Source organism: Oncorhynchus gorbuscha, linkage group LG01 (assembly GCF_021184085.1).
Source record: "Oncorhynchus gorbuscha isolate QuinsamMale2020 ecotype Even-year linkage group LG01, OgorEven_v1.0, whole genome shotgun sequence".
NCBI classification, from domain to species: Eukaryota; Metazoa; Chordata; class Actinopteri; order Salmoniformes; family Salmonidae; genus Oncorhynchus; species Oncorhynchus gorbuscha.
The window spans coordinates 20,805,170-20,818,858 of NC_060173.1; the positions used below are offsets into that span (position 1 = coordinate 20,805,170).

Below are 13,689 nucleotides of genomic sequence, written 5' to 3' on the forward strand. Positions count from 1 at the left end.
GGTGGGGGTTTGTATGACACACCAGTGAGATCTCCTGTGCAGCGCAGATAAAGCTTCATTACTCTGACAGCGGTGTGTGGGTCCACTTCTCGACAGCTGGGTCCTCTCTTTTGAACCCTGTCTGCGCTTCTGCCGTGCTCAGGGAAGCAGTCCTTTGTGTAGTTGCTGTGTGAGCAGAGTCACTTTCAGGTAGGACATTTATCTTGTGGTTTTTGGTGGTACATGCTTGTATAGAACACTTAATCATAGTAAGAGGTGGTCCAGAGGATTGATGAACTCTGGACCGCAGAGAAGGGCTCCCGTTTCTGGATCTGGTTTCAGCTCGCTTGACCGTGAAGGGTGTGTGGACATCTGAGTTGACATTTTGAGCACAGTGCCTAGAACACGAGAACCATCCACGGTCCTCTGACGGAGTACTTGGAACAGAAAGTGTCCGAAGATGGAGGGAAAATCATCATATCTTGCACCTTTTTATAACTCGGAGGAAATAATCTAACTCAAACTGCCTCTTGAGTCTTATTGAGCGATTGATTGGTCGAAGTTATCACTAGATTTGATATAGAGGACAGGTACGTCATGCCCTCCTTGTGACAGTTGCCCCTCCTGCTGTGATTGGTGTCTCTGACCTTGACCATGCCTTCTGTTTAATTACATGAGGAAACAAAAAGGATTATGTTGTGTTCACTTCATTGGGCAACAACAACACCAGCATCTCATAAATCTGACCCAGCCATGTGAGGGGGAGGGGAAGATTGAGTAAAGGGAAATGCAATACACTAGGGAGACATTTTGAATAAAGACAGCACAAAATGAACTAGCATGGTATGCCTGCATTTGAAGCTGTTCCCTATGACGGGTTTGAGTCTGGGATATGCTGTAACTGCGTGAGAGCTTAATACCCTATGTAGCTGGTCAAAGAGTGGGGGGGGTGTTTCTGTATTAAACTTGGCTGGTGGAAAGGTCCGTATTTGAACTTTGCCCTTGAGAACCCCCCCACCCCACACTACCCTCTCTCTCCCAGTCTCTTGTTCTCTTCTGTCTGACACAGTCCTGTTCTTCAGACTACACTAACTGCTGTCCTTCAGGGCACAATGAAAACTGCTGTGTGTGTTCTGACGGGGCACTTCAGCCATGTTGTATTACATACCTTGTCGTCGGTTTAATATAATTGTCGCTAGGAAGTGACAAGACAAAAAAAGGTTGTCGGGGGCTAAAATGGTCAGACACTGAATGCAGTAATATTAAAGTTGTATTTTTATTTTGGTGTGTGTACCTCAAACTGCTCATGTGACTAGTATGACTAGTTTTGTTATGTTGCTCACCCAAATAGTGCTTGACACCTTAGTTACAGCACACAATTGTAAAGTTGCTTGCCAAATATGCTCAAACTGGGCAACTGAGTCAGGCTAAAGCCCATATAGTTTCACATTTTACTGTTTGATGTTGGTAAGAATTTTCATAGAAACACAGGCACAAATCATATTTGGGGGTAGGGTTGCAAAATTCCGGTAACTTTCCCCAAATGTCCTGTTTTTCTAGAAATCCCGCTTGGAGTTTCCCGGAATCGGGATGAAATAATCTGGAATACGCCAACCAGGATTTTTGAAAAACTGGGGAATTTAAGGAAAGTAATTTTGCAACCCTATTTGGGGGGTGGGGGTGCTGAGAGCATTCTGGTCTTAGTCGGGACACGTCAGGCTGCACAGCCCTCCGCCATGTTATGTAAGAGTCGTTTTTCTTCTGTTGTGTTGGAATGCTGCGTGCATCTCTTCGTCCTACAGTGACTGGCTGTGCGGCAGAGCAGAGGAAGCCCTGAAATAAACCTCATAAATCCTCTGAAAAATCACCGGAGGCCAGACTGGCCTACTTATAGCCTCCCAGAGCAGTGCCACCTCTTTCCCCTGCTAAAAACTAAACCCAGATCAGATCCCCCAGTGGAGGAAAGAGACTGTTACAATATCATCCCTGCGTCAGTCTTCTGTGGTGTCGCTGCTAATGGCTGAACCCAGGTCAGTGTCTACCGCTGCTGTCTGATGCAACCTGCGTCACATACACTGACAGAGTAACACTACCTTTGGTGCGGAACACCTTTTGGATGCCTGGTCGGAAGTACCTCTGTAAGATGCTTCGGGGCCAAGCACAGTCCCGCTATCTGGATCCTTTTTATACATTTGAATGAAAACTGCATTTAAACGGTCTTATTCGTTTAGGTTAGAATTGCATTGTTGCTCTTCAGCAGTAGTGGATGAATTGGATGAGGGAGGAAATGGGGGAATCCTGACTGGGAGATCTTATATCACTGACAACTGTCTCACCACTGGGTTTGGTCCTCATGGAGCCTGCACTTCTCTCTGTGACCATATTGGTTAATCCATTGATTAGTGAATGGTCGTTGTGTTACTGTGGGCCATTGTCACTCCAGGCAGTGAGGCACTCTTGTCAAGCCCAGTCTGCACCTCATCACACGGCACCAATTGAGAGGTAATGTTTGGATGGGGACCCTCTGTTTCAGCCAGACTCACTATTATGGCAATTTGATTTATGGCGACGGCTAGTCTTACTGTGATCCGACGCTTAACAAAAAATATATTAGACAAGACTTTTACAATTTTACATACATTTTAAAACATTAACATTGTAGTGTGTGCATATCTGTTACACATACTTGTCAGTACACACACACAAGTATATCACATGGGGAGAGGTCTTGTGCATTGGTGTTGCTTTATTTTTTATTTGATTTATTTCACCTTTATTTAACCAGGTAGGCTAGTTGAGAACAAGTTCTCATTTGCAACAACGACCTGGATTTTGGAATTTCCAACACAATGTTTCTTATAAAAACAGGAAGTGCCAGTCGGTCTTTCCTCAACTCTTAGCCAAGAGAGACAGACATACAGAGTATTTATATTAGCCCTCTGATTACAATGAATAGCAAATGTGCCGCTCTTTTCTGGGCCAGCTGCAGCTTAGCTAAGTATTTCTCTGCAGCACTTGACCATATGACTGGACAATAATCAAGATGGGTTAAAACTAGAGCCTTCAGGACTTGTGTGGTGTCAAAAAAGCAGAGCATATCTTTATTTCGGACAGACCTCTCCCCATCTTTACAACCATATAATCTATATGTTTTGACCATGACAGTTTACAATCTAAGGTAACACCAAGTAATTTAGTCTCAACTTGTTCAACAACCAGATTCAGCTGAGGTCTAGAACTTAGGGAATGATTTGTACCAAATACAATGCACTTAGATTTAGAGATGTTCAGGACCAGTTTATTACTGGCCATCCATTCCAAAACTGACTGCAATTCTTTAAGGGTTTCAGGGACTTCATTTGCTGAGGCTTATATGGTTGAATCATCAACATATATAGACACAGATGCTTTGTTTAATTCCAGTGGCAGGTCATTGGTAAAAATAGAAAAGAGTGCCTAGAGAGCTTCCCTGCGGTACACCACACTTTACATGTTTGACATTAGAGAAGCTTCCATTAATGATAGCTCTGAATCCACGATATGGCAGAAGTTGAAAAGCCATAACGCATGTTTTTTCAACAACCGGTTATCGTCAATAATATCGAAGGCTGCACTGAAATGTAACAGTACAGCTTCCACATTCTTCTTATCAATTTCTTTCAACCAATCAGCAGTCATTTGTGTCGGTGCAGTACATAGTGTCCTTCTCTATAAGCATGCTGAAGGTCTGTCAATTTGTTTACAGAGAAATAGCATTGAATTTGGTCAAACACCTTTTTTTCCCCCCAACAGTTTGCAAAGAGCTGGGAACAAGCTGATAGGTCTGCTGTTAGAACCAGTAAAGGCCGCATTACAACTCTTGGGTAGCGGAATGACTTTGGTGTCAGGCCTGTGGACAAAGACTTTCCTCTAGGCTCAGATTAAAGATATGACATATGGGAGTGGCAAAAGTCAGCTACCATCCTCAGTAGTTTTCCATCTAAGTTGTTAATGCCAGTAGGTTTATCATTATTGATCGATAACAATGATGTTTCCACCTCTCCCACACTAACTTTACAAAATGTAAACTTAAAATGCTTTTCTTTGTTTTTTTTAATGCATGAGTATGATGGCTCACTGTTCATTGTCTGCATTTCCTGCCTAAGTTTGCCCACTTTGCCAATGAAGGAATCATTAAAATAATTGGCAACAGTTTTGGGATCAATAAGCCATCTGATTTGATGAAAGATGGAGTTAAATTAGTCTTTCTGCCCATAACTTCAATACTTTAAAATACATTTTTTCTCATTTAAAAAAATAAAAATAATTTCTCAGCTTCATAATACAGTTCATTTTTTTTGAGTTTAGTCACATTTCTCAATTTGCAGCCAGTCTTATTAGCCACTCCTTTTGCACCATCTTTCAACAATAGTTTTTCAATTCTTCATCAAAACATGGAGCCTTAACAGTCAGTTTCTTAACATGTGCATGTTTATCAATAATTGGAAGAAGCAATTTCATAAATTCATCAGTACAGCATCTGGATGCACATTAATCACATCAGACCAACAAATATTTTTTATCATCCACATAAGTCACAGCAAAATGTTTTATATTTATTCTTATTTTGGAACTTTGAATTTCCTGGATATAGCCACTATATTGTGATCACTGCATCCAATGGGTATGGATACAGCTTAACAACAAAGTTACAGTATTAGTACAAATGTGAGCAGACCGTACCGCCCTCTGGAGTGCCTTGCACGTGGTGCAGTTGCTGTTCCTGGCGGTTGTACAGCCCGACAGGATACCCACAATTGTGCATCTGTAAAAGTTTCTGAAGGTCTTAGAGGCCAAGCCAAATTTCTTCAGCCTCCTGTTGTGCCTTCTTCACCACACTGTCTGTGTGGGTGGACCATTTCAGATCGTCAGTGATGTGTACACCGAGGAACTTGAAGCTTTCCACCTCTACAGCAGTCCCATCGATGTCGATAGGGTTACAGTGAAGCTTCCTTGAGGGGACAGCTTGATTTAAAAAAAAAAAGTCAATATTCAGGTCCCCAAGAAAGTAGACATCACATACACTATCAAGAATTTCACACATTATTTAGATACGGACTGTTTGCACTATCCCTGTAATGCTTAAAGGAGATATTATGTCAAGTGTTTTTTAAAAATATAGATATTTTCTAAATGTAACCTTTATCTAACTAGGAAAGTTAAGAACAACAAATTCTTATTTACAATGACAGCCTACCAGGGAACAGTGTGCTAACTGCCTTGTTCAGGGGCAGAATGAAAGATTTTTACCTTGTCTGCTCGAGGATTAAATCCAGAAACTTTCGGTTACTAGCCCAATGCTCTAACCACTAGGCTACCTGCTACTTGCTACTACGTATGGAATCCTGCAGTAATCAAAAAGAGTTAAATCAATCAAAATACATGAGATTCTTCAAAGTAGCCACACTTTGCCTTGATGACAGCTTTGCACACTTTTGGCATTCTCTCAACCAACTTCACGAGGAATGCTTTTCCAACAGTCTTGAAGGAGGTCCCACATGCTGAGCACTTGTTGGCTGCTTTTCCTTCACTCTGCAGTCTGACTCATCCCAAACCATCTCAATTGGGTATAGGTCGGGTGATTGTGGAGGCCAGGTCATCTGATGCAGCACAACATCACTATCCTTCTTGGTCAAATAGCCCGTACACAGCCTGGAGGTGTGTTGGGTCATTGTCCTGTTGATAAACAAATGATAGGCCATTCCATCTGGTTTATGTTTTGTGGGACTATCACTGCAGAAGGATGTGGTTGCCATGCTGGTTAAGAGTGCCTTGAATTCTAAATAAATCACTGACAGTGTCACCAGCAAAGCACAATCACACCACCACACCCATGCTTCATGGTGGGAACTTCAGATTTGGAGATCATCCGTTCACCTACTTTGCGTCTCAAAGACATGGCGGTTGGAACACAAACTCAAATTTGACTCGAGACCAAAAGACAGATTTCTACCGGTCTAATATCCATTGCTCGTGTTTCTCGGCCCAAGCAAGTCACTTGTTCTTATTGGTGTCCTCTAATAGTGGTTTCTTTGCAGCAGTTTGACCATGAAGGGCTGATTTCACGCAGTCTCCTCTGAACAGTTGATGTTGAGATGTGTCTGTTACTTGAACTCTGACACATTTATTTGTGCTGCAATTTCTGGAGCTGGTAACTCTAATGAACTTATCCTCTGCAGCAGAAGTAACTCTGGGTCTTCCTTTCCTGTTGTGGGCCTCATGAGAGCCAGTTTCATTACAGCACTTGATGGTTTTTGCAACTGCACTTAAAGAAACATTCATAGTTCTTTACTTTTTCTGGACTGTCATTTCTCTTTGCTTATTTGAGCTGTTCTTGCCATAATATGGACTTTGTCTTTTACCAAATAGGGCTCTCTCTGTATACCACCCCTACCTTGTCACAACACGACTGATTGGCTCAAATGCATTAAGAAAGAAATTCCACAAATGAAGTTAACAATGCACACCTGTTAACTGAAATGCATTCCAGGTGACTACCTCATGAAGCTGGTTGAGAGAATGCCAAGCATGTGCAAAGCTGTCAAGGCAAAGGGTGGCTACCTTGAATAATCTCTAATATAAAATTTATTATTTTTTGATTACTACAGGATTCCATATGTTGTTTCATAGTTTGTATTATGTTATTCTTCAATGTATAAAATAGTAAAAAATTGAGAAACCCTTGAATGAGTAGGTGTGTCCAAACTTTTGACTGGTACTGTATATTCATCAACACCTCCCCCTTAAGCATTCCTGTCTCTTCTATAGCTGTTGCATTGCTTCTGCTGGATCATCAAATTAATTATCATGCCAAATATGAATGTTATCTGATGTTACAAAGTCATTGATTTCATGAACCTTATTTCTTAGCCGACGTATATTAATATGGGCTATTTTCAGCCGTTTCCTGTGTAGCTTATCAGAGATAGACAGACATAATATGGAAAATATCAAACAAAGCCCATTAATTAGTTGGTGTGTTTGCAATTACGTCCACAACCATGTTGTTCCGGCTTGATTGTCCCTCGATGATAATCTGATTTCAGGTTTATTAGCTGACTCCACTAGTATTTGGATGCGACAGTTGAAGCTATTTTCTTGTTGTAACAACTGCCTGTAGAACTATTTTTGTTTTTAAAAAGATCCTTCACCTGTGAGACACCACTGTCCTCACCGCTACTCCCGCCTGCTTTGGTCATTGTCATGGTAGCAACAACGTACGTTACGCTGTTACTCCTCATAGTTACAGACAGGGCAGGTCACTGGACAATTGGAAACAACAAATGGCAGGGATCTAGACAGCCAGCCTCAAACTCTTGACAATCCACTGTCCCAGCTACAATGCCTAACTGCGTCGCAGGCTGCATTCAAGCCCTCAAGAAAACGCAGCTATGCTAGCTGCTACGCCAAACAGCTCCTCAGACCCGGCTTTGGTCGGCACGATCACTGGATAGATGGTAGCGATCCCAGCAACTGATACCAACCGCGTCGCGGGATCCAAATTCAAAAGGTAGTTGGCTATTAACTAAACTTTTTAAATAGACTCAACTTTCCAAAACAACAAACCGAGCTCTCCCTCGTTCAACAGGAAGTGATGTGTGTGTTCAAGATGATCGCATTTACCTGGTCAGTATAGGTCATGGAAAGTGCAGGTGTTCTTTTTCATAGGTCAGCTTCTGTTTTTCAGAAACTACTGAGTAGACTGAGGAAGGTTAGACGAACATTAGAACTGTAACACTACTACAGTCCGTGTTCTACGTACAGACTTTCAAAGTGGCAATCTAAATGCATCAGATTTCTGTAAATGTCTTTCTCTTGTCAGGAAGGACTTTTTCATTTGGTAATGGAGAGGTGATGAATAGTAATGTCATTAACTGGCTCAATCCCTCAGGCAGCTCTGGGCTGGCTGGCTCAGCATGGAGCCTGATGTCAGTGTGAACCCTTCAGTGTTTGACTACCAGGAACGTCTCTGTTAATGTTTCATAAGCAGACTTTACATTATTAGGTTATCTGCAGAACACCCAGTCCAGTGTCCATGGGCATATTGGAAAATCTGTACAGGCCAGTGCATACATTTATGCAAAGCGTTAACTTTGGATAAGAGGACAAAAAAACAATGACTCTTTCACTATTTTATGGCGCTAAAAAGACAAATGAAGCAAAGTCAGCCAGCCTGTGACATGACTTGAGTTCCCAGTTCTAGTATTGGCAAAGAGCTGTGTCATGTTGACCTCTACAGACAATGTTGGGTGGCGGCAAGTCACATGTGACTGAGACTCTGCAGGGAGACGAGGAGATGTGTGTTTTACACTTGTGTACGAGTTTGGTCCAAGAAATGCATGATTCCCTTTCTGAAGGATCTCATCTCTACCTGACACTGTTAGAGGTATTTATCGAACCAGGGTCTGTAGTGACTCCTCTAGCACTGAGATGCAGTGTCTTAGACCGCTACGCCACTTGGGAGCCCAGTGGGTTTAACAGTGGGTGTGGTGGTATCACTTACCTCTTGGTTTGTTCAGGGGTTTTAACACAGCATTGAGTGCATAATGGGAACTACCTAGAGCGAAGGGTTGCTAAATAGCTGTTCTACCTTTTCCACCCTTTTCCTGTGAGGGGAGGCCTGCCTTCCCCTCAGAGGAATGTGGGTGTGTCTGTTGGTGTGTTTGTCCTGCGGTGAGGGTGAGGAGCTGTATAACACGCCTGACAACAGATCACAACACCTCAAAGCTCTACAGCTACGGTCTTAGTTTCAACGTGACTGGTGCAGGTTATTGGGAAGATCTGGTCTCTACAGGATAAATTGGTGTTTTCGGTTTTCACACAGGGAGTGAAGGTGAGAACTACAGGTTTGGACAGTTTTTGGTGTCTCAGGTTTAGTGTTTTTGTATTTTTATATGAAGTAGCCTAAATATTTAGACTAGAAATATCTATTTCAGTGTTATCTGCTGATTCTCTGTTCTTGTGAGTTGCAGAAATCACTGTTCACTTTTGGTCATGCACTTAGTCTTATGACAACATTTCAAGGTGTTTTAGCTGCTAGCTTCTGAAGGTGATCTACTTAGCCTGATGCTGGAGATGGCTTTTATTAGTGCTTTACCATATGTTATTTTGAGAAAATAGATATAGAATGAAAAGAGTTGTATGGCTTCAGTAACTCCAGTGAGTGTCTACTACTGATTTATAACCTAAAATGCATATTGACTTGACTCGCGTATAAAACCAACGGATGTTACTCCCAACAGATCGAGACCTTTCCCCTTGGTTCTCACACAACATGGCTGCTTTATCAAACCACTGCAACCTCTACCCAGAGAGGAGGGTTTTTAGAAAATGTATTTAAACCACTGTCCAACACGCAAATCAGCTTATAGCCAGCCAGAGTAAATGCTACAAAGGGCTGGCGTTAGTTTTAATCCCCTGCCTGGCCTCTGAGAGAACGTCCTTGTAAGGACAACAACCTTTAGTGACGCCGTAGGCCCATAGGGTAAACAACTGTATTTTACATGGATACAGTAGGGGCCCCATTAGTTAGGAAAATGGGCTGTGAATCCGATGCAAATAAGTAGTCATTTGCAAGCCTGTTTGAATGGAAGAGGAGTCAACCAGAGCAGTTATGTAGCCTACCTGAATGAACCGTAAAAGTTTAACCTTTTTTTATTTTCATGGGGGAGATGCGATTTAGGCTGTGGCAGCAAGTGCTGTCAGGTCCAGGGCTACCAGCTGCCCCTACTGAAGGAGTTCAGTCTGATCCCTGAGGCAGCCATTTTCACACCATCTGACATGTGATTCAGCCAGCCACCCTAACCCAGCCCAACCCGATCCTAGCCACTTCTGCTGTGCTAGCTGCAGCTATGGAAGATCCAACTGTTCTGCCCTGAGCTCTAGATCTGAGCGTGGATTACATGTGAATGGGGATCCAAGTAAACCCTGGTAGATTACAGATTTTAAATATTAATCTCTTTGCATCTGCTTGCTCAGATCGGAGGGCAGATATGACTGGGATTAAAGGATGGGAGGCTTGGAGAGACGCTAGGGGGAACTCATAGATTAATACTAGGAAACTCTTACAGAAAGTGTTTTAAAGTAGAAGTTTGCAGTCTGGTGTACTGTTGTGTAGTTCCCTAACCTCAAGTTCTCCTATATGGGATCCTATGAGGCTGTAGGAATGAGGGAGCATAATTTTGTTTAAAGGGGAGATGGGAATAGGGGCACTGAGACAGACACCGTTCAGGGATGTTTTTAGTCTGCAGGAGTCTTGGTGTTTTATTTTGTTGCAGTTGGAGTAGACATCCCTGTTAGTGGAGTAGTAGGCATTCATACCCTTTGTCGTGACTTTACCTACATTAATCTGGTGATTTATTTATTTAATCCACTATGTTAAATTGTTACCCAATTGATAAAAATAAAAAAAACATTTTAAAATGTATTAATCAAGTAACAATTCACTCATTAGGATTTGGGGCATCACTGAATAAGTTGTTTAGAGTTACCATCTCCTGAATTAAATGCTAAGGTATTTTATGTATTTAATCAATAAACAGTCATCTTATTAATCATTACCTCTTATCAAATACTCATTCTGAACGATCGTAACCTTGTATCTGCAAAAATGTATTTGTGTGAAATGCCTTCATTCGTCGTTTATCTTGGTCGGAACCAAGCCTTCTTGGAAAGTTGTTGGCCTTCCAGCTGTATGGCTTTAATTGTCCAAAAGGGGTCTCCCCTTTCCCGTCTAATGTTGTTCACTCTGGAAGATAACCAGCCTTGTCAACGGTTCCCATTCGGTGATGAGCGTAGTAGGATAGTCTCACTTAGATTCGCTTTTCTCGATTTAAGACTGCTAATCAGCTGTACCAGTGATGGTCTGAAGTGAGCTTCTCGCCTCTTCCTCGTGTTGGTATTTCAGGATTCGGACCACGATGGACATGAGCTGCAGCTCTTCGTCTCTCTGGTCTAAAAGAAGGTGAGTTAATTTCTTCACCTCGTGTTGAGGTTCAGAGTTTCAACCATTTAAAACATATCGTTCTCGCCTCACATTTCCTGGTCTAAAGGTTGATTCCTCTTCCAAGCCTTTATACACTCTTGGTCAAAAGGGGCGTTCTGTCATGCTGACAAGCTCTCTGACCTCACTTGGGCGTGGCTACTTAATGTGCAAAGGATATCTGACAAGCTCTCTGACCTCACTTGGGCGTGGCTACTTAATGTGCAAAGGATATCAAAAACTATCTCATTAGAAAACTAAAATCACACGTCTATCACTTTTACTTTTGTATTCACAACATATTGGATGAGAACTTGACAGATAAAGGGGGTATCCTTTCCAAGCTACAGTATTTGGTCCACACAGTTTAATAACATCACAAAATGAAAAACAAAATGACATTTGTTTTCTACATCTCCCCACTGACCATTTCCCACATCGTTACGTTAGAAATATTGTTCTATTATTCACTTTTTGGGCGGACAAAAGTGTCTGTGAACAATGTCATTCCTTTGCTTCAGGCCTGGGCAATTCCAGTCCTCAGGGGCCTGATTGGTGTCGCACTTTCCCCCCATCCCTAGCAAACTCACCTGATTTAAACTAATTGCATTTTTAACTGAAGATCATGATTTTTTTAGGTTTGTTAGCTGGGACAAAAGTGTGACACCAATCAGGCCCCCGAGGGCTGGAAGTTCCCAGGCCTGCGTTTGGTTGATACTAAAGAGCAAGGGGGAGTGCCTGTCTCTACACGACCGGGTCCAGCAGCCCCCAAACCCGTCTGATCTGATGCATTCTGATCCTCACAGGACAGCCATGACACCTTTTTTAATATCCAGATTCACTCAACAGCCATATGAGTGTCGGATTACATAATGTCAGGCTTTTGACCCTGTTAGTTCTCATCCATACCACTAGGTGGCATGAACCATAGTTGTTGTGCATACAAACACATACTTGTCACATCAATGTGTATAAACCTTGGATGACTGACAGGGGGTGCTGTATTGAAGTGACCGCACAGCCATTTTGCTACTCCTGCATTGTAAAATATATTTCAGAAGCTATAGAAATTTAACATCAACATGAGTTTTTAGAAGGTATATTCTATTAGTCACCTTAATGCATACTTACAAATTATGTGAACTGAACATAAGAATATATACAGTAGTTGTCAAAGTTTGGGGACACTTACTCATTCCAGGATTTTTCTTTATTTTTACTATATTCTATTGTAGAATAACAGTGAAGACATCAAAACTATGAAATAACACATGGAATAATGTAGTAAACAAGTGTTAAACAGATCAAAATATTTTAGATTTGAGATTCTTCAAAGTAGCCATCCTTTGCCTTGATAACAGCTTTGCACACTTGGCATTCTCTCAACCAGCTTCACCTGGAATGCTTTTCCAACAGTCTTGAAGGAGTTCCCACATGCTGAGCACTTGTTGGCTGCTTTTCCTTCACTCTGCTGTCCAACTCATCCCAAACCATCTCAATTGGGTTGAGGTCAGGTGATTGTGGCGGCCAGGTCATCTGATGCAGCACTCAATCACTCTCCTTCTTGGTCAAATATCCCTTACACAGCCTGGAGGTGTGTTGCGTTATTGTCCTGTTGAAAACAAATGATAGTCCCACTAAGCACAAACCAGATGTGATGGTGTATTGCTGCAGAATGCTCATCAGACCAAAGGACAGATTTCCACCATTCTAATGTCCATTTTTTTCATGTTGTTGGCCCAAGCAAGTCTCTTCTGCTTATTGGTGTCCTTTAGTAGTGGTTTCTTTGCTGCAATTCAATCATGAAGGCCTGATTCACACAGTCTCGTGACGTGTCTGTTAAATACCTTATCCTCTGCAGCAGAGGTAACTCTAGGTCTTCCTTTCCTGTGGCAGTCTTCATGAGAGCCAGTTTCATAGTGCTTGATGGTTTTTGCGACTGCACTTGAAGAAACATTCAAATTTCTTGACATGTTCCGGATTGACTGACCTTCGTGTCTTAAAGTAATGATGGACTGTCATTTCTCCTTGCTTATTTGAGCTGTTCTTGCCATAATATGGACTTAGCCTTATTTGGTAAAAGACCATCTTCTGTATACCCCTCACCCTACCTTGTCACAACATATCAGATTTAGCTCAAACTCATTGAGGAAAGAAATTCCACAAACAAATGTTTAACAAGGCACTACTGTTAATTGAAATGCATTCCAGGTGACTACCTCATGAAGTTGGTTGAGAGAATGCAAAGCGTGTGCAAAGCTGTCATCAAGGCAAAGGGTGGCTACTTTGAAGAATCTCAAATATAAAATATTTTGATTTGTTTAACACTTTTGCTTGCTACATGATTCCATATGTGTTACTTAATAGTTTTGATGTCTTCACTTTCATTCTATAATGTAGAAAATAGGAAAAATAAAGAAACCCTTGCCTGAGTGTCAACTTTTGACTGGTTATTTATTTAAAGGGAGTACTAACTGAACCATACATGGCATCAGCGGTCCAAGGGTTTCTTTTTTAAAATATATATATATATCTACACACAAGCTTGGTTTGATTGTCTTCAAGCTTGTTCCCATTGCCCTATAGTCAGTCACCCAAGAACCGCTACAGACCTGCACCTCTGAGACCTTTTTAGAAGTCGGTTTCACCACTGTCTGAATTATTTATGCCACAGTGAAAAATAGATGCAG

General features: G+C 41.8%; 1 protein-coding gene across 1 annotated transcript in view; it reads left to right on the forward strand.

Moving 5' to 3' along the window:
- bcl2l13 (BCL2 like 13) overlaps positions 1–13,689 on the forward strand; it is a 40,448-nt gene that overhangs the window by 22,114 nt on the left and 4,645 nt on the right. The window lies entirely within an intron of this gene.